General features: G+C 44.8%; 1 protein-coding gene across 6 annotated transcripts in view; it reads right to left on the bottom strand.

The window, feature by feature from the left end:
- Positions 1-724: 724 nt before the first annotated feature.
- SOCS6 (suppressor of cytokine signaling 6) overlaps positions 725-18685 on the bottom strand; it is a 75690-nt gene continuing 57729 nt past the window's right edge. For 3 of the 6 annotated variants that reach the window (XR_001850290.3, XR_012121278.1, XR_001850289.3), the window contains 2 exons: positions 6228-6462; positions 725-2821 (listed from right to left, as the gene is read on the bottom strand). The gene's annotated coding sequence lies outside the window, so the exon portion shown is untranslated. Of the gene's footprint in view, positions 2822-2847; positions 6045-6227; positions 6463-6744; positions 6867-18685 lie in introns of those variants that run through there. The other 3 variants (XR_001850288.3, XR_012121279.1, XR_012121280.1) reach the window with 3 other exon arrangements.

Raw genomic sequence — 18685 nt, 5'->3', positions numbered from 1 at the left:
GCTGGGACTAGGCGTCTCTATCAGGCACTGGGGCTGTGGCCCCCAGAAGGCGATACAGTGTGGGGGAGGCAGCGTTTAGGCTAAGGGCAGCCCTGAGACTCAGCGTGAGCTCTCAGCACGCAAAGGACCCTGTCCTTCAAAAAATCTTTACGGGTGCGTCCGATGCCCCTGACAGTGTACCCACTGACACACATACGGTAAGGCATGCTTTCCTTTTTTTTTTTCAGCTTTATCAGGATATAATTGACAAAAGCTAAATATATTTAAGCTGTACAACATAATGGTTTAATATGTGTACACATTGTGCAATTAGTACCACAATTCAGTCTATTAACACGTCCATCATTTCACAGTTACCATTCTTTTTCTGTGTGTGGTGAGAACACGGAAGATCTACTCTCATAGCAAATTTCACCATGCTGTATGTTGGAACCCCAGAACTTATTCATCTTATAACTGAAAGTTCATAGTAAGTCACACTCTCAACATTCCTAAGTAAGATTAGGTTAAACATATTTTCCCAGGATCTCTGTTACTTATGTGGAAAAGGCTTGCAGCAAAGTGTTCAGTGATAATACCAGGTGATCAACAGCTATTTATTTATTGAGAACCTATTGTATGCTAGATGCTAGTTTAAGAATTAGAATAGAGCAGATAATAAGATAAGGAAGACAGTCACCCAAGGTGACAGCATTCTAGTAAGAGGCACTGATTGTAAACATGATGACATTTTTGTTATTTAATAATAAAAGGATATACACAGAAAAGCTTACATGTATGTATATATATATATATACACACACACACAGATATACCAGATTTATAACTTCTATAAAAATTGGAGGGAATAACACTAAATGCTTCCTTGAGTTGGTGAGATTCATGGATTAGGTCTGTATTTTCATCGGTGACTTTTGAAACAAATAATGGAGCATGAATTAATGCTTTTAAAAAGGAGAAATATTCTATTTAAATCCCCTTTTTCCATTGGAGGAAACAACAGTTCTAATATTTACTCCAACTATAACTCAAAGTCCTAGCATCACTAGAAATGATAGAATTATTGGCCCACCAAGCTCACACACCTTAGGGACAGATCCTACTGACCAGTTTTAACTCATACAAAGTCACCGCTCGCAGGCTGGCATAACCACAAGCAGGTGACCCCAGGGAACGGGCAAACCTTTCTTCTGAAGAGCAGAAGGCATTTGCAATAATGACTGTGTATTTGCCCGGGGTCCACAAAAAGCTGTGAGATTACCTTGAGCGGAGGCTTTCGATTTAGAGGCAGGTCTGTGCCTGCTGTTCCTAAGAGAAAAGGAATGCTACTTTGGCAAGGATTATGGGGATAAGGGATGCTAACTGTGAGCAGCAGAAAAATCAATTAAGAGAACCACATAAGAGAAGTGAAGACTGCATACGGTAAAGACGAGGCAGTAATGAAAAATATGTAAACTGAAAGTATATGGTAAATAGGCCAATTAGTGGACCATCTTCTTAGGTTGGCCAAACAATCAATTCATCATGAAGGATCTGAGAATGAGTCAAAGGATAGTTTCATTCCACTCTTCTGTACCCAGATGCGCAAACTGAAACGAGAATAATGACAAAGAAAGAAAAGCAGCAAAAGCGGCAGATACTTCCCCGGAATACTGTGTGCATGTTGTCAAACTCACAGAATAATGCAATAAACAGTTTGACTTCTTCCAAAAATTGGACAGATTATTTGTGCTGATGCAGATCCCGATGTAATAAGTACAATAAAAAATTACAAAACTGGGAATAACTGGTTCACATTCATGGATCGTGCATCATACAAATACGTCACTAATAGAACCTAAGTTTCTCAGTAAAATAATGTCCAATTTCCTTTTGCATTTGCAATGAAATCCTCATTATATATATTAGGAAACTTCACAGACCTTCATTCTCTTTTTAGTACACCTGAAAATAATTTTATATTTCCTGTGAATTTCTACCTACTAGAATGAAACAAATCATTTGTTTCTTGAAGCATGAGAGATGACAATTGTTAACAAAAAAGGAAAGACAAAATTTTTTTGACCAATGCACTTGGGTTTTGGAAGGCATTCATAAAGGTTAAAAAAGGATGATACAAGAAATTGTTGCATGATTATCAATTTACATGGGTTACTGTACTTGTGTCCAGAGGATTCAAAGACAAATAAAATATATTCTCTATGGAAGCATATACATTAGTGAGGCAGACAGACAAGTAAAAAAATAGATCATTTTGATATAATGTAAAAGTGCTATGATAGAGGTGTCAATCGAATTGTAATTTTCAGATGAGAGTTTTTTAATTCCACACATACCATCTTTCTAATCAAGTAAGAAACAACAGATATATATTAGATATTTTAAAATACCTGTGGTGGGCAGAATAAGGGCCCCCCATATATGTCCCTGTCCTTATCCCTGAACCTTGTGAATATGTTAGGATGTAAGGCAAAGCAGAACTAAGTTTGCAGATGAATTAAAGATGCTAATCAACTGACCTTAAAATAGCGAGGCTGGATTACCCTGCTGGGCCCGATGTAATCATTCCTAAAATCCTTAAAAATGGAAGTGGAAGACAGAGGAAGGGGTGATGTGGCCGTGGAGGAAGGACCAAAGAGATGCAGTGTTGCAAGCTGTGGTAATGGAGGCAGGCACCAAGGAATGCAGGCGGTCTCCGGGTGCTGGAGAGGACGTAGAGACAGATCACGCCGGGGCCCCTCGGGAACAAGCAAGCCTTCACCTCAACCTGCCCCCGGAGACTGCACCAGACTCCTGTCCTCCAGAACTGTAGGGGAGAGACCTGTGTTGGGTTAAAATGCAAAGTCTGTATTAACCTATTACAGAGCAGCAGGAAACTAAAACACTCCCCAAACGTAATGAGACATAGAGCATCCTACGTAGGATCTAAAGAATACAACATTTTCAGGAGTTACACTGTCCGAGGCCATGATCTATTCTACAAAGTTATCTTCTCCTTTTTCACTGTGAACTCCTGGAAGAGGCATTGAGGGGCATCACGGGACAGGGAAGAAGAAATCCCAGGGCCAGGCTCTGGGATGGGTGGTGTCATGAACAGTCTCTCCACAGATCCTCTCGAAAAGTTCTAGAAGGGTGGTATTCTTGCACATCTGCAGATAAGGAGCTTGAGACTGTGTGCTAAAGGCAAACTGCTACTGCGCGTCTCTCAGACTGCAAACCCACGCTCAGTCACCGCCTCCCACTCATGCACTGACACCCTAGGCTTCCCGGACTGCCCTAGGGACCCAGGAAGGAGGGCATCATGCCCAAAGACCTGCAGGCCCTTTTCTACACAGACCGAAAGAAACTGTGTCCTGCTTTAATACCTGATCAATTCTAAGAGTCACCTTTTTTCTTTCATTTTTAATGTGTCTGAAATTGCAATGCGTCTGGTATTCATAAAGCCTTGCAATTACATTTGGTAGCATTTTTTCTTTCTCTGTGATACAATGATTGATGTGTTCAGTTAGAATGGAGGTTTGGACAGTCCATGAGTGAGCACTGCATACTCCCCCAAGCTCTGCCCTGGACTGTAAGTCCCGGAGACAGCCACCCCCACCCTCCTCAGGAATGCATGCCCATGGTAATCATTTGCAGTGTCAGGAAACATGTGGTAAACCTAAGTCCCTTGTACTACAGCTGAAGTTCCTGTGCTGCTGAGAAAGGGAATGGTCATCATTTGTTTCTTCTGAGCACACGCACTGCACTGAGCAGGGGGCTAGGAACCTGGAAGGACACAGAACAAGTGCAGGATGGGGGCCTCGGCCCTCAAAAACCCACATGAGCTAAGTGGGAAGCCATGTCAGAGAGTGCATAATCAAGGACCCAACAGTAGAAACAACTACATATGGAGACATTATCAACAAAAAACAAACGTTTTTCATTTTGCTTTGTTTCTTATTTTGTTTTTGTTTTTTAATACAGCGTCATCATCAAGCTTGGTTCATCAAGCTCATTCAATGTTTATGTAAAAATATTTGGGGGCCTAAAGGTTCCACCTGATGCATAAGAAACCTAGTGTAGTGGGCTCTGTTGTGTCCCCTAAACGGCCTTGCTCCAAGTCCTAACCCCCAGCACCAGTGAATGGGACCTCCTCTGGAAATAAGGTCTTTGACCTTAGGGATGAGGTCAACTTGATTAGGGTGATCAGGGTGGGTCCTGCCCCAATGGCTGGTGTCTTTATAAGAAAAGGTCTGGGAAGCCTGGGTACAGAGACACAGGAGGCACAAAGAAGGCCATGTGAGGACAGAGGGGGAGAGTGCGGTGACAGCTCCACAGCCACGGAGCGCCAAGCACGCCAGGAGCCACCAGCGGCCGGAAGGGGCAAGGAAGCCTCCTTCCCTAGACGCGGCCTTACCAGCAGCCTGACTTCAGATTTCTGGACTCTTTAGTGGTAAGAATAAATGTCCATGGTTTTCAGCCACCAAGTTTATGGTACTTTGTGATGGTGGCTCTAGGAAAATGATACTTTTACATGTCAAACATTAAAGGAAGTTGTGGGAAAACCATTTAGTAGGACCTGAAACTTTTCAAAGGAAGATGGTTAAAATAAAACCCCACCCTTCCTGAGAGCATGAAAGGATGGAGGCTCTGAGACTGTCCAGAGTTTGAAGGGCTTCTCTGCAGGGATCTGAGGACATGTCCGAGCCCCGTCCTCTCCTAGTACAAGGACTTCCCCGGACTACTCAGAGTTTGACATCCAGCCCGCCTCTAGGGGACTCCAGTGCAAAGTCTCACTCCACTCCTGTAGGCAGAGAACACCCGTCAGGCTGGCCAGCTGCTTTGGGGATTGCAACGGACTCAATGGCTACATTCCCCTCAAATCATTCTGTTGAAATCTACCCTGCAGGGTGATGGAATTAGGAGGTGTACGAGGTGCAGGTATGTGGGAGGAAGTGCCTTCCCCGACCCTTTAAGTCCTCTTGAAAGGACCACCTTCTGCAACACAACTGCTATGAAACAGTCTGTACAGAAAAGACTGCCCGGGAGACGGTAGAGTCGGAGGAGGCACGTGCAGCTTGCAGATCATGCCAACAGAAAGCCAGCGAGAGGTGCCCAGCAGCGCCTGTCATACAGGACTGCCCTGCTACTGCTATCTGCAATGTACAACTAGACAAGTATCTGCTGAGAAGCAACACTGCATATTAAGGAAGTTTATAGAAAACAGTATTCTATACACGAGGAAGCAAAAAAGAGGTGGAATACAGGACTAGGGCCAAAGAGAGAAAGAGAAGTGATACAGATGTCAGCAGTTACGACAGACCATCTCTTGATGAATATGTGACAATGTTTTTCCTATAAATAACACAACTGGCTCAGGTGCCAAGATAAAATCCATGGGAGAAAAGGATTTAACCCTTAAACCTCTTTTTCTAAAAGCAAAACCCCTGATAAATTCTTGCCATGCCTTGACACACCCACTGAGGATAACTCATCAGTTAAATGAAAACAGTGGAGTTATCATCAGTTGGGAATTAGGCATGACCGGCACAGAATGGGCCGGTGTACTGACTACGATGGAATACTGGGAGAAACCAGACAAGGTGGTCCCAGCGTACTTACCGCTATGTGACCTAGAGATATAACAGCCCATTTATGCCTCCCTAGGCCATATCAGCCTGGCATTCATGGAGTTTCAGGAATAATAAGATTGCAGTTGGTCCCTCACCCTATCCCAATACCCTTGACATGAGTAGGTTCTGTTCTCTTCAAGACATTCAATGGGGTGTCCCATTGGCACACCCAAACATCTATAAGTTCAGTGGCATTTTTGTTGCTAAATATTTGTTGATCATTTAAAGTTGTCCAAACTCTGGAATTTCATAGGAATAGACATTTGGCTCCAGAGCTGCCTGGCTTGATACAAAGACCCTAATCACGCTGATTTCCAGGTGCAGAAAAATTCCCGGGACTGGGAAGATGCTACGGTAAACCACCCGAAGGCAATGCTGAGAAATGTGGAGTGTCAAAATGGGCCCCGAAGGTGAAGACGACGACTCTGCATCCTGTTTGGATAAAGTAATGAACACGGATCTCAGGAACTACACATGACTAAGTTTGAACTTAGAAATGAACTCCTAACAGAATTTTAAAACAGGTTACGCAACAGATACTCTGTGACAAGAAGGGAAGCAGAGATCATCAGAAGCCCATCCAAACTCAGGAAAAACAGATCAGCCAGTTCTCACCTTATTTCTCCTCGGGACTGAAAAGATAAAACAGGTAGAATCCTGAAGATGGTGAGCCGAGGAAGGCTTCATTTCAGGAGCGCACCTGGCAAGGTGCACTTATAGCTGCATGGACAGTCACCCAGAGTCAGGGGTGATGAGCCAGAGAGGTGATGCAGAGTTCTCTGTCCAAGCCCATCCACTCAATGTTTCAGTTTCTGCCTTAGATGAAGGTTCAGAGGTGGCCGGGTCAAATCTGCAAAGGAAATGAAAATGACCATTATACCAGAAAGCACCAGAACCAACATTATCTGGAGAGACTAAAGTGAGGGGCAAAAACAGCCATGGAAATGTATTACTGTCAATGTGTAGCAGTAATAGTAGTAACAACAATAATAATATTATAAATAAAGATAAAGGAATAAAAGTAAATTTAAGATAAAAATAATCAATGGCACAAGGATAGGACTTGAAGAAAACTGGAAGTTTATACTTTCTTAAAGGTAAATTTAAAACTAACTGCATATGTAATATTTACCATTTCTATATTGTACCAGATGTTTTTTAGAGGAGAATTAGTAGTCTCGTTGTATTCTGTATTCCTAGAACACATTTTCTGTTGTAATCAGCTGTTCAAGAACATTACCAACTGTGATGATTCTGGAAGTATATAAACAGGATTGTAGAATATAGAAATTTATTGTCAGCAGGAACCAAGAAGATCATAATCCCAGCATGAACAAATTGAGAATACTGAGATCCTACAAGCCTGAGATAATACCAGCATTATACAGAAGCTTGCCTAGAACCTATTCCCCTAACGGATCACATAAAGAATATTTATAGGAATTAAGATTATTTAACCCAATAAAAGGGACACTTAATGGTCAGTGCTAATGGGGTCTTTCCACACAAGAAGAGCTGTTAAATGAACAGAGAAGGAGATTCATGATCAAGGGTTAGTTACAGCAGGGAGGTGGGTCAGGCCTTATACCAGTGAGGACTGTTAACATGGAGAATGGTTAGCCTTTCAATGAGCAGAACCCAGGGGCGCCGGGAGCGTCCAGAGGATGGATGGCCCCCGGCAGGGTGGTTGATTACAGCATTGCTGAATTAACCAATGAGCACCCACAACTTCAGGGGTTCAGGTTCTGCCCGTGCCCTGTCCAGTCCCTCCAGCTGTACTGCATCTTCCTCCTCTCTCCCTGCTCCCTGGAGGGGGGCCTGCTCTGCACCAGGGGCTGCTGGCCCAGGGCAGCTGTGTGGCACCTATCGTGGACCCAAGCTCCCCAGGACCCCGGCTCAGGAAGGCCAGGAGGGAAGACTCCGTCAGAAAGGGGACTTTGAAGGCAAGGAACAAGAAAAGAAAGCCAGTGGACCCAACACTGCAGGGTGAGCCAAGGATCTCTCAGGCTAGGGGGTAAGCAGACAGGCAGGCCATCACATAGCACATGTTAAGTCCTGTGGTGGGAAAAACACAGAATACTAGAGCAATACCCAGCATGCCCCTGTGCCCCCAGCCAATCTTGAGAATGAGGGAGAGTTAACCCAGAGCAGGTGAAAGCGGGGTTCAGAGTCTGGGTAGATACGCTCCAAGCAGAGGGGACACTGTCGATGAAGAAAGGGCAGGGGGGCCGATGTGCCCAGGAAAGCTGGAGGCGTGTGCATGCTGACATGGAGGAGCACATAACAGATCTGAAGTCTGGAGTTCATGCTGATGACACTGGGAATCCCTGAAAAGAGTTCAGAAAGATTTGAAAATAGACTCAAAGATTTATGCAACAGGAGATGGGTGTAGAAAAATGATAAAGACAGAGTCCCTGACTCTACAAGGAGCTCATCACCTCCTGAAGAGACAGATATATAAACAAATCAGAACAGAACAACGTGTCTAGTTCTAAATTTAGCACTCACAAAGGGATGGGGACCCAGAGGAGGAAGTCATTAGCACTGCCTGGGAGAAGAAAGAAGGCTTTGTGTCAGTGACAGCTGAGTAAGATGACAGATGAGTGGGTGGCCAGCAGTCCTGGCACAGGGAGGTAGACCCTTCAGGCAGGATCAGGAATCCATTACCCAATATTAAATTAACCAAATGCTTGCCATTCTCTTTAACTTTCAAGCTCAGGAATTTGTCTCTTCCTTTTAGAGATAGTGAACATTGAATTGTAACTTAAGGTCTCTTCTCAAGGATTCTGAACGCTTGTTTACAGAGAACGGTATCTGATGAATTCCAGAAACAAAAGGAACTTTTCAGAAGTATCTGCAGTACCAGGGAACTCTGCACACTTTTAGAGGTTATATTCTCGGGAGCTTTGTGCCATAATTAAAATTAACATCAAGAGGGACTAGTGGGCCTCTACCTGGGTGGGCACATCTGTACCCATCCTGATACCCATTACAGATTTAGACTGAAACCAGGTGTCAAGTCATGGGATTAGAAAGAAAGAACCTTCTTTCTCTTTAGCAGCATCAGACTTGGCAAAGGATTCAAGAGGAAACAATGCTACACTGAACTGTGCCCTCACAGTCCAACAAGTGCACTGGTTAAGCACAGAAAATCATGGGACAGGTTCTCAGCTTCTCCACCACGTGGCTCAATGTTATTACACAGATGAGGTGAGGCTAAAAGGGTTTCCCTCTCTACTGACAGGGCAACCTCCCCTTTGCATAGGACAGCAGTAGGATTATGGTGGATTCAGTTACTAGATCAGCAGAGTTCTCAGCTCTGTGTGGTAGTAGGTGTGGAAATGTTGAAATAGGAACTATAGAAATGGATTGGAAAATAAAGGGATAAGTGGGAATTTATCAGGGAAATACAAACAGAAGATGTAGGGATAGCAATACTAGTAAGAGATAATACAGAATTTAATTTAAAAAGTCAGAGAATTATTTGGCAATGATAAAAAAATAGCTACAAGAAAGATATTAGAGACATAAATTTTTAGGTGCTAAGTTACATAGTAGCAAATACATATTACAAAAATCTTAATATGCACATGGATATTTTGGTAAAACCACAATCCCTGTAGAGCAAGGGTTCTCAACCACAGGCGATTTTGTCCCCCTGAGCCATCCAGGGACATCTGGGGCCATTTTTGGTCATCACACGTGTGTGGGGGAGTGTTGGGTGTAGAGGCCAGGGGGGCTGCTGGGCACCTGCAGTACCCAAGCCAGTCCCACAGCAAAGGGCTACCCGTGCAGAGAGCACAGAGGCCCAGGCACACGTTTTGGGGGTGCTGGGGCAGGCAAGTGGAGGGCGGGACTCTCAGGGCCATCCTGCCACACAGGCCTCTTCCTTTTCTGAATGCCAAGTTGACAGGATTCTAGCTCATCAAACCAAAAAACAGTAAATCTGCTCAAGTGCCTGAGGAACCTGCTTACGCATTCCTTCTGTCATCATGCCCTGAAGTTCTAGTTAATATTGTTGGAAAAAGATACTGCTGCAAAAAATAATAATAATAATATGATTAAAAATAAAAAATAACATCAAAATCACCAAAGGGCAGCATACTAAATCTCACCACATGCAAATGCGATAGATTCTTGAAATTCAAGAGGAATGTATGGGATCTCCAAGAATCCCCAAATCTATAATCTATATGTATACAAAAATATTTGTCTAAGCTTCAGTTCCCTGACAGTATTTCAAGGACATATATTTTTTCTGTCTTGATGGACAATGTTCTCAAAAAAAAAAAAAAAAGAAAAGAAAAGGAAAAACTGGAGCCATGCTGGTCAAGCTGTGGCGGGAGAACCAGTGAGCCATAGCGGGAGAACCATTCACAGCTCCGTGAAATGCCACACACTTTGCAGAAAAACACAATTCAGATGCCTGCCCCCCAGATACTAATCGCTTCTTGGCGGGTATGTCTCACTGACTTTCCAATAGTTGAAACCCCAAATATCAAATTTAAGAATTCCAAGGGTCTAATGTGCTTTGTTCCACAGGAGGCAAACGTTAAAAGCCGACTTAAAAGATGATCCCTTTAGCAAAGATCAGGACCCTGAGAGAATGACGGTGGAGGAAACAATCAGGAAGGTTCACCTGAGAAATAAGAGGAGGGCAGGTAGGAAAGACCCAGAAAGCACAGGCCTGTCCAGAAGTGAAGGCTCGGGACCGACCTGACAGGGGAGGAAGGCAAAGTGGAGCTGGAGAGCTGTGGATACAGACGGGTGTGGGGAAACGCCACGTACTGGGGTCGAACTGTGTCCTCCAAAATCTATGTTCAGCCCTAACCCCAGTGAATTTTCTCTTATTTGGAAACAAGATCCTGGCAGATGTCATCAAGTTAAGATGAAGTCATACTAGAGGAGGCCCTAAACCAATGACCGATGTCCTTATAAGAGGGAGATTTGGACACAGACATACAGAGAAGACCGTGTGACAAGAGAGGCAGAAACTGGAGCCAGGTGTCTACAAGCCGAGGGGTGCCGGCAGCCAGCGGAAACCAGGGGAAGGCACGGAACATGTCATCCCCAGAGCTTCCAAACAGAACCAGCCCTGCCCACACTTTGATCTTGGACTTCTGGCCTCAGAACTTTGAGAGAATGACTTCTGTTGTTTTAAGGCCCCCACTCTGTCCTTTGTGGTAGCATTACTAACACCTATGGGGAAATCGATTCACCCCAAAGCTGCCCGGGTCTGCGGCCCCCTTATCCTCAGTGGAGTCTCCAGTATTCTCCAGTCACGCTCAAGGCTGCTCTTGCGCCGAAGCACTTCAGGATGCAGCCCGGACTAACTCATTTGACACGTATACGTACATTTCTACCACCAAAAGTAGTGACGGGGGTGGGGAACTAGAGTCACCTTAATCTCCGTGCTTTCATCAGACAGACCACATGCAAGACCGCTCCCCGAGGGTGCCTGAGGTGCCAGAGCGCCAGGGAAGAAGTCCCGCAGAAGACAAGCAAAGGGAAGTGGTCCAGCCCGCAGGCAGCAGGCTCTCCAGGCCCTGGGGTGCCTGCATGTCCCACACGCCGCCCCCACCTCTGGAAGACGATGGCTGTTGTCTGGGACAGGGAGGGCCTTTGCAGTGGGAACCTTTTAAGAAACTCTCTGACAGGTGGACCTTGTGCCAGGCTTCCTCCTCTACTGGACACTCGCAGGCTGTGACTGGCGCGGTGGGAAGGCTCCTGGGAAGGAGAACGTCTCAGTGGCACTTGGCGTCTGTGTTGCCGTGTATTTACGTGAGTCCTTCCAGATGGAAAGTCCGCAAGTCAGAAGGAGGAGGAGGGTGTGGATGCAAAAGTAAACCATTTGAGCAGCATTAGACTCAGACACTGAGAAGTGACTAGTGGTTACCAAGGGGGAGGGGGAGGGACGTGTGCAAGATGGAAGGGCGAGCGGGATAAAGGGGCACCATAATTTTCAATCACGATGTAAGCTGGTCATGGGGATTGTTGAACCACTGCGATGTACATTTGAAACTAAAATAAGATTGTATGTTAATGACACTTTAATAAATAAAAAATATATATATTAAAGCATTTAAGGAGAGAAGGTAAGAGAGAAGGAAGGAGTTCCCTTTCTCAATGAAAGCTGAATGACATATTCAAAACCTTGGCATCCAATGCAGGTTTTCCGTTTCTCAAAACGGTCACCAGAGAGTGAGGCCAAGAGAGCCCCCATGTCCCTCAGGCCGCAATGTTCTGCCCATGGTCTGGCAATGCCATGGCCTCGGTACTGATGCCCACAGCCTCAGCAGGGTTCAGATCAGGCCGGAAGTACGTTGTCATGGTCAGGCACCATCCAGGACCCTTTTAAACAATGCATTTTGTCTGACTGCACACGTGCCCACCTTTTGCTTGGTTATCTGGGTGGGCTGGTGGGCTGTTTCCTCTGGGTTGTTCCTAATTCATTTTCTCTTCTTTATGACATTAAGTCTACATGATTGTTGTTTTTAAATCTAAAAGTCTTGACTTAAATGTTTTCCTTAAAAACATACTGGCAAAGTTTCAGATTATTTCAAAACATTTCATTCTTTGCTTTTCTGCCCCTGTCACCATGCAGGGATTTGGTTTTGCCTTCAGATGCTCACCAGGCAGACGCGTCCACCAGCTGACAGCAGACAGAGGGGACCCTGTCGGTCACTGTGATCTGGGCCATCACTTCAGGACCTTGGCCACCTCCAAGGAAGGAAAGGTCACCAAGCAAAGAGAAAACAGGAATACCTAGCAGAGTGTCAACTTGCAGTAAGATGAAAGCCAGGTTCAGCAAGACAGAAAAGCAGTTATTCACTGCAAGTTTACCTTACCATAAAGGAGTCCCTTTCACTCAGCTAATTAACAGAGAGCCAAGAGGGTATTAATAAAATTGGGCTAAACTTTTCTAAGAGGAAAAAGTAAGAAATTATAGTCTGTCTGGTACAATTCTTCCTAGATTCCAAGGTTTACAACCAATTTAGGGTAAAAATGAAAATATCTGATTTGCCCTTTATTTGATTCAGCTCCTAAATTGACCATATATTTACTACTTAAGAAAGAGCAGAGCCTATGAACTCCAGATATAGTAAAAGAGCCAAACAATACTCCTCATCTAATTTAGAATATATATTTTGCTTTCTAAATACCAGTGGAAAATGTTTATTTTTGCCTACTACACTAGTGGCTAATTTCTACCTAGTTCTTAAAACGTTTAAGTTAATTTTCATAAATTATCGAATAAGCTAAAATTAAATATATCTAATCCTCTTATTCCACATGGACAACAATATTGCTTTTAAGGTTATTTCAAACTGAGTTTGCTGTGGTTGACCTTTTTTACACAAAATCCTTAGACTCTTTTCTATTTGAAAATCTGCATCCTCAGATAAAACACATTATCCTTTATGAACTAACTGGCATAATGCCCCAGCACCAATCATGCTATTAAATGGCTTGGGCAATAAGAAGAACAAAACACTAAAACTGTCAACCCTCCAGTGCTATAGGTCTCCAGACAATAGAAGGCGTAACAACAAAAGATCATCTGTATCCCTGAATCTAAACACCAAACTGCAGAAATCTAAGTAACAAAGATAAAGTAAAATAAGCCGAAGGGAAACTTTCTGCCCGTCAGCTATATGGTGCAGTATAATGCAGGAGATACTTTTTTTTAGAATATAAGTGAAAATCTAATTAGGTTTGTTCCAAGTATTGGCTAACCTTTTTCTCTTGTGCTGTGGTTTCTCTTAAAACTATTCCTGTTTAATATGGTCCCCTGGCTCATATTAAATTGCAAACATAAATTCAACAAATAGCTACAATGGTTTTAAAAAGGGGTAGGAGGTATGGAATATGCTTGCTTCACCAAATAAACTTAAAACTTTATTATTACTATTTTTTGATCATTGCCTCTGACCCCTGGAGGATGCTATTGTACATTACTATCTCCACCAATAAAATATTAGTCGCCTTTTTACCTTATCTGCTTTTAAGCAGAAAAAGAAAAAAATATAAAACCAACTTATTTTTACTAGTCTGATATAAGAAGCCTAAATAAGGGAAATTATAGAATATTTATAAACATGTAAAAGAGAAATTACCCTCATAGCCCTAGCATAGCAATTGTTTTTATTTTATATATCTTTCCATTGTCTTGTCCAGTTAGTTTTAAGCATAATAGAAACAAATTTTTATTCTGCTTTTTTCATTTAAAATCATAACATTTGCACAAATGGCCACAGATATAATTTCTACTTGTATAATAGTGATTTATTTCTGTGCTACATATTTGTTTATTCCAATGTTTACTATTATAAATGGAGCTGCAATTATTATCTTCATGCTTATAGAACAGGAATATTTAACTGGAGATTGATGACCTTTTGGCAGGTTTATCATTCCAGTAATTGTGTGTGTGTGTGTGTGTGTGTGTGTGTGTGTGTGTGTGTGTGTGTCTGATGATACACTGGAAAAACTTTAATGTCCTTAAATTCTGTGATTCCCTTCACCATCAGGAAAACCCCACGTTGTCTGACTTACGTGCCAATCACACAACCAGTGTCCAAACCAGGGATATTTACTGCAGACTTGACGGTCTAATCAGGGCCATAAGGGATTTCAGAGTCACGAAGACAAAGTGAAGACACAAGCTATTGTAACTATCAGAAAAGACACCTCTGTTAGGCATTTAAGACAAAACATCCTACAAGCACACACTGAGCCCCTGTCTGAGCTTCAGAGCCCAAACCAACACACTGTGGCATGGCCATGTTGATGATCTGTCCCCAGTGGGTTAGGAAGATGCAAGGTACAGGACGAGGTATGGAATGGGTCATAGGATGGGGCAGAAGTGTGCAAGAGGACAAGGACACACACGGAACTCCCTCTGAACGCGACCGCACCTCTCTGAGTCACTCCCTCAGTGCGACCCAGAGGGCACAGGGCTTGAGTCTCCCGGAGGCAAAACCAGTCTGCGTCCATCCTCCTGGGCATCTGTCTCATTCTAGGGAGGCCATAAATAATCAGACATAATTTATCAAATACCCGTATGCCCACTGAGGAGTTTTTTAATCTGTCCTTTGTGACACACACCTAAACTCATCATGTTGCCAACTTATGAAATTCATCTTCCCTGATAAACCAGCATTCTATCTGGAGAAGGAAAAGAAGGCGGCCAGTGTCCACCCACACTGCTGCCTCCCGGGAACACCAACAGTCCGCCGAAGAAACAAAGCCAGAGAAAATCATACATTTTCTAGATCCACAAGGGTGTGATCTGACCAATATGTGATTTATGAAAATCAGGCTGCACATGACACAGAGAGTAAGTTAGAGGACAGGAGATCAGAGGCAGGGAGAACCGTCTAGAGGCTGTTCCGCTCTGACCCCCTGTCCGAGCCCAGCTTCTTATCTCCTGCTGACCCCTGACCGCAGACCATTTTCATCACCCATCTGCATCTCGCAGTAAATCTATCTGCGAGTGAACTTGTTCGTATCCTCACCAAGCCGTCTGTCCCTCGTTTCCTTCTCTGTGTCGATGGCCACACAACTGGGCCTCTCCAGCCACAAAGGCTCACCGCCCCAAAGTCACTCGTGGCTCTTGGCTCCTCCTCTCCTCAGCCTCCCATTCAGCCTCTCATCATAGCCTGGCTGGTCTTTCCTAATAAAGTTCTACTTTCAACTTCTACTCCTACCAGAACTTCTCTGCATTTAAAATAACTCTGAAGGGGTGGATGGTTCCACCCCTGGGGGTGAGAAAAAGGAACTTCTCGCCAGGAAGTCCACTCGCCAGCCCCCTCCTCGGCGCAGCTGACTCTGTTTTCCTTCATGTTTGCTCCAGCTGGCTCCACATGAGGTCACAGGCAGGGAAGGGGAGCAATCTGAGAGGAAAACGCCCCCGCAAAGGAAACTGTGACCCAATCATCCAGGTGCCACCTGAGGCACGATGCTTCTATTGGTGCTTTGGCCCGACAGCCACCGAGTATTCACAGGGTCTGGCACTGTTTCAAGTTCTTTGTACCTATCAGCTCACTGCACACCACAGATGCCCTGTAAGGAAGGCACCATTATTCTACTTACTCGTAGGCGAGGGGAGCAAGGAGCAGGAAGCTACACAGTCGCCTAGGACCACACTGCTACCATGGTAACTAATAAAACCAGAATGTGAGCCCCAACCTGGAGTCCACCTCCCCCTGCCCAGCCACCGTTACTCTGCGCTGCTCCCTGACATTTGCACCACTTCTCTCAAGCCTTCCCACCACCTGCCCTCGCTGGCAGTCCCTTCGCTGGGCTCCGGCCCACCCGCCCCTCTCCCACTCTGACTGCCCGCTCATAGCACTGTATGTGTGATGGCACCTTTACTCCCTGTGTACTCTCGTCCTCCAGCCCTGGAAGCTTCCTCCGGCTATTTCCCAGAAAAGGAACCACCTGCACTCGGAGCCCCAGGCCAGGCGGCTCCCTCAGGAACAGGCCCTGCCTGTCACTGCGGGTCCCTGCCCCCCAGTGGGAAGAAGGAGCACCTCCCCTGTGGCCCATTACTCCCTGGCCATACACTGGGCCGCTGCCTTGCGCCCCGCCGCCTGCTGCCTGCCCTGAGGATACAGTGTGATCACGACAGACGGACATGCCTGCCTTAAGAGCTTTCATTTAGCAAAGAGACTCAGGCGAGAATCATGTTGTGTAGTGTGCTGGAAGGAGAAAGTGCTGCAGAGAATAGTGAATCGGGCTTAGGCAAATGCCCGGGGATTGCAATTTTAAGTGAGTGGCCAGAGTGAGCCCCTCTGAGAAGGTAACACTTCAGCAAAACTTGCAGGAAGTGAGGGGGCTGGCCAGGTAGATACACTCCACGAATAGGGAAGGGCAAGGGCCAAGCCTGATGGAGGGAGTGTCTGGGGTGTGGAGGGATAGGGGGCTGGGAACAGGCACAGCCTTTCAGGGCCTGTAAGAACTCGACTTCTGCTCTGAGTTAAACGGGCAGTTGGGCAGCGGGAGGGTTTTGAGGGGAGGCGTGACAGGTCCTGCCTTAGGTTTTAGAAGGATGACTTCCGGGCAGCATCGCAATACCGCTTGATGTTTGGGGCCCTGAATTTAGAATAAGGACACTTGACCGGGCTATAGGTTTTGTCCAGCTACAGCCAGCTGTACAGATGCAGATGTAAGCACATGTTTGGACTTGCTAAGACAGCAGGCACAAAGAGGAATTGAGGGTGTCAGAGCCTGCAGAGCTCCCACAAAATATCACTTGGTCCCCAGTGTGGAGGTTAGGGACACAATCCTTCCTGTTCCTATTTAGTTTCCTCTTCTTCCTCCTAGTCCCAGATATGCGTCTTGACCCAGAGATGGAGGCTACCAAATTTCCCAAAGCAGGCAGAATCCCTACCCCGCTCCAGTGACTGGATTTTGTTGTTGGGTAGCATGTCCACTTATTTCTGCATGTCAGTTTCCGCGGTAGACTGCAAGTTTTAAAGGCAAGAGTACTATGTCTTTTGTATCTGTTTCCTCTAAAGCAGAGGTTCTCAGCTCTGGCTGCACCAGAATCACCTCAGACATTGAACTCTCATGATATCTGGGTCCATCTCTAGAGACGTGATACAACCAGCCAGGAGTGCAGCCTGAGTGCCAGGCTCCTAACAAAGCCCAGGTGACTGAGGGTCACCAAGGCCGAAGTCCTCTAGCTTATGTGTCACAGATCCTTGCCAAGAGAAGGTACTTGATAAATAGTTGTCAGAAAGATTCATGCATGCCTGGGAAAGCAGGTAACTTCTAGCCAATCTCCTAGCCTCAGGTCCGCTTCTCCAATAAGTCATCCTGGGCACTCACTTCTATAAAACTAAGCTTCTTGGAATTCCAATTTCCAATTCTGTCTTGAAATGTTCCTGTACTCTCTGTACCTGCAGCAGTGGCCCCCACACTTTGGTCCACAGGCTGGACTATCTGAGGAACGTGAAAAGACTGCAGATGCACGCGCCTCAGGCCTCACGATGTTTCTGCACAGTTAGCACGAGGCCCGAGAACCTGCATTACAGCGAATCTCCCCTCCCAATCCAGGAGAAATCTATGGATCTGCAAGATAAATATAAACGCCTTCGCCATTCCTCAAAGTTCTCCACAATATGCTACTGCCTGATTTGTTATTCCTCTTTCCTCTAGGATTCATCCCAAATCTTCCACCACAGGGAAGGGAATCAGCACACGGAGCTTTCCAGCTCCGGCTCTCTCCCACTTCTGTTCACGCCCTGCGTCCACCTCCACCGACTAGTCATTCTTCCCTTCCTGCCCGGAAACCCGCATTTTCCCAGACGCGCCTCAAGCCCCACGACTTCCTCCAAAGCCTTCCAGGTTACCACAGCCCATGATGTGACCCGTCTTTGCCTAACTAAAGTACTGATTATTGGTATAATTACCACCTTGGATTTAACTTGTTAACAAAACTACGTGTTGTTTGTCTAAAGAAACTACTGGCCTCCTGTACCACAGGAGCACGTTTTCCCCTTTGTATCTGAACCATGCCGGGGACAATGAATGGATAAGGGAGTCTAGATACTTGCAGATTCTTCTTCCTTAACACTTTCCTCAAGGCTTTTTGTAATTGTCACTATTTAATTATTGTTAAGATGATTCCACATATCTTTTCAGAAAGTTCCAGCTATTGTAAATGAGGCCGTGAAGATAAACCTAGCTGGGTTTTTTTCGTTGTGTTTTTAATGTCTCCCCTACTATTTATACAGCAGCGCAGATAAGCAAACATACTTCACCTATTGCAATAAAATAAAATTTAAAAAGCAGATGTGCTTCCTGCTGTAACAGCTTTCTGTACCTTCTTGCATTATATTATTCTTGAGCCGTAAGAGTCATCTCACGTATTTTATTTCCACTTATGACTAATTACACTTTCTGGTTCCTATAATCCAAAAAATGTTGCTAATATTTTTTGTATCCAATTCTCTGAAAATCTTTGAAGAATTTTAAAGATGTTTATTGACCTAACAGTTCCTAGGTATTCCACTATAATAACAAATCCTCAACTAGGGGCTTAGCAGGATTTATAAATGTCTAAC

The sequence above is a fragment of the Manis javanica genome, chromosome 9 (assembly GCF_040802235.1).
Source record: "Manis javanica isolate MJ-LG chromosome 9, MJ_LKY, whole genome shotgun sequence".
NCBI classification, from domain to species: domain Eukaryota; kingdom Metazoa; phylum Chordata; class Mammalia; order Pholidota; family Manidae; genus Manis; species Manis javanica.
This window is presented reverse-complemented; position numbering and strand designations above follow the sequence as displayed.